Source organism: Elephas maximus, chromosome 2 (assembly GCF_024166365.1).
Source record: "Elephas maximus indicus isolate mEleMax1 chromosome 2, mEleMax1 primary haplotype, whole genome shotgun sequence".
NCBI classification, from domain to species: Eukaryota; Metazoa; Chordata; class Mammalia; order Proboscidea; family Elephantidae; genus Elephas; species Elephas maximus.
In genome coordinates, this window is record NC_064820.1 from 109,119,180 (window position 1) to 109,121,860 (window position 2,681).

At 37.3% G+C, this 2,681-nt stretch overlaps 1 non-coding gene across 1 annotated transcript; it reads left to right on the forward strand.

Moving 5' to 3' along the window:
* The first annotated feature begins 645 nt into the window (after positions 1–645).
* LOC126070754 (U6atac minor spliceosomal RNA) lies at positions 646–772 on the forward strand. The gene has a single exon (XR_007516277.1). It is a non-coding gene; the product is annotated as a U6atac minor spliceosomal RNA (small nuclear RNA).
* Positions 773–2,681: the final 1,909 nt, after the last annotated feature.

The window sequence follows — 2,681 nt, forward strand, 5'->3', positions numbered from 1 at the left end:
AAAGGAATTCATAATTTATAGAACACTTATTAATGTTCTTAAAAATAATGTATTTTGAAAACAGTTTTTAAACTCTAGAGTGAAAAGAAAGTACAGTCATGTGCCACATAACATCCCATTCAGGCAATGTCAGACCACATATATGTCCATGGTCTCATAAGTTCAGAAATCTCAATCGGAGAAGGGTCGTAGGAGATGTAACCAGAAGTAGTGGATGAAACAGCTTCCAACATGCAACATGTGTATCTCATGTCCATTGTATACAAAGCATTGCATTGCCAGGCATATAATGGTAAGCACCTTGAACTTTTAATGTAATAGACTCTTGGGGAGTTGGTTTGTAACTATGAATTGTACATAAACCAGATGTTCATAACCTGGGGACTGCCTGTATATAATATTATGTTGGCAAAACCCCCGTTTCATATAACTTCCTATTTCACAGAATGTGTCATGAACGTCAAATGACACTTGGCTGCATATAAAACCATTATATAATGAAAAGCTATAAAGAAGTAGGAAATAAACTTGGTAGTGCTCCTTCAAACAATGTCATAGCTCTACTTCCTTGGGGAAAAAGAGCAAAGTACAGAATAAATTAGAAAAGAGTTATCAAGAAAACAAGTAGGAGGTGTTTATCATTAAATGCTTTTGTTCAGGAAAGAAGGTTAGCAGTCCCCTTGGCAAGGATGGAAAAGGCCCTTCGGGCCTTACAACATGCATGCGGTTGAGGCATTGCCACCTACTTTGTGGTGTCTAACCACAGTTTGGAAACCCTGGTGGCGTAGTGGTTAAGACTTCGGCTGCTAACCAAAAGGTTGGCAGTTCGAATCCACCAGGCACTCCTTGGAAACCCTATGGGGAAGTTTTACTCTGTCCTGTAGGGTTGCTATGAGTTGGAATTGACTGGACAACAACAGGTTTTTTGGTTTCATCACTAATTCTCGAGTTAGAGTTTAAGGCTTCTACATTTAAGGGCTGAAACCTGAGGGGCAGCTGGAGAGGTGCTGGGGGATACTGTAATCCAAAATGTCTGCGATGCAGAAAAGAAAAACTTAGAAAAATTCAAAGCTCTTGTAATTTCTTTAGACAGTTCCAGAATTGGATAATTTAATATTATTTAATGTTATTAACTTTGGGAATGAGGGCCAAATAGCAATGCAGTTAAAATATTTAATATTGCAGTGCTCTATCTTTTATGTTATAACTTCTCAATATTTTTCACAATTCAAAATTTGGTCATATGTTCCCATTGGGAAACAATATTTTTCTGTGCTATAGTTTCAAGATAGTTAGCCATTTAGAAAGGTACAAAGACACTAAAGTTCTAAATCTTCACAGATGCAATTTTCAGCACATACCTGCACATTTCCCCCAATGTACAAGTGTATATATATTTTTTAAAATAACAACTCATATTTCACTTCTCTCAAACTACCAGAAACACTTCTTTTTTTAATTTTTAAAAATCATTTTAAGGAATACAGTTCTTTTCAAGTAAATAGTAACTTCACTTTATGCTAGTCAAGCACATTTTCATAGGAGACTACGAAACAGCTGGCAAAATTTGTGAAAAATCAAGCCATTTGAAAATATTTTAATGAGGATGATTCCTTGTGTGGTCCTTTGGAGAATGCCAAAAAGAAAACTTGCCCTTTCTCCCTCCTGATTCTCTGCTTAAGTGACTAACCTCCCTTCGTATGAAATGTCCAGTCTCACTTTTGACCTGGTTTTAGACTTTAATATGCTCAAGGAATGGCTGAGAGGAAACTCACCTTCATCCGGTTACTGTCTGAAAGTATGGGCAAAATTCTCCAATATTTGTCCACGAAAGTATTCAAAAGGCTGTGCTTTAGTTAGCTAGCAAGCTGTGACAGAAATATCATAAGTGGGTGGCTTTAAAGAACAGAGTTATTTTTTTTCTTCTCACAATTCAGGTGTCTAGAAGTCCAAATTCAGAGTGTGGCTATAGGGGAGGTCTTTCTTTGTCTATTTCAGCTTTCATTAGCCAGCAATCCTTGGTGTTCCTGAGCTTGTAGATTCATTCGCCTTCATAGTCATCAGATAGCATCAGACTTCCCTTCTGAACATGCTTGCTTTTCTGTGTCTCTGCTGTTTTCTTTTTCCTTCTTTAATAAACCATAAGATGAGGTTTAGGACACACCCTACACTAATATAATATGGCCTGATTAACACAACACCAAAAAAAAAAAAAAACCAAACCAGTTGCCTTCCACTCAATTCTGACTCATAGCGACACTGTATAGGAAAGAGTAGAACTGCCCCATAGGGTTTCCAAGGGGCACCTGGTGGATTCCAACTGCCCACCTTCTGGTTAACCACTACAGCTCTTAACCACTATGCCACCAGAGTTTCCTAACAGAACACAGAAAACTCTATTTCCAAATAGGATTATATCCACAGATACAGGGATTAGGATTCCAACACATATTTTCTGGGGAAAAATTCAATCCATAACAGGCTAGGAGAATCAAGGAACTCTTCAACATTTTTCATCTTTTCACTCTTGTCACAGACACAAATATTTGTATACAATATGTGTGGACAATTCTCTTTGTTAAACTTAGTTATTATTTCTGTTGAGATTTATGTAGACCCTGAGAAAAGGGTAATATAAGGGCAGTTAATAGGGTCGCTATGAGTTGGAATCGACTCAACAG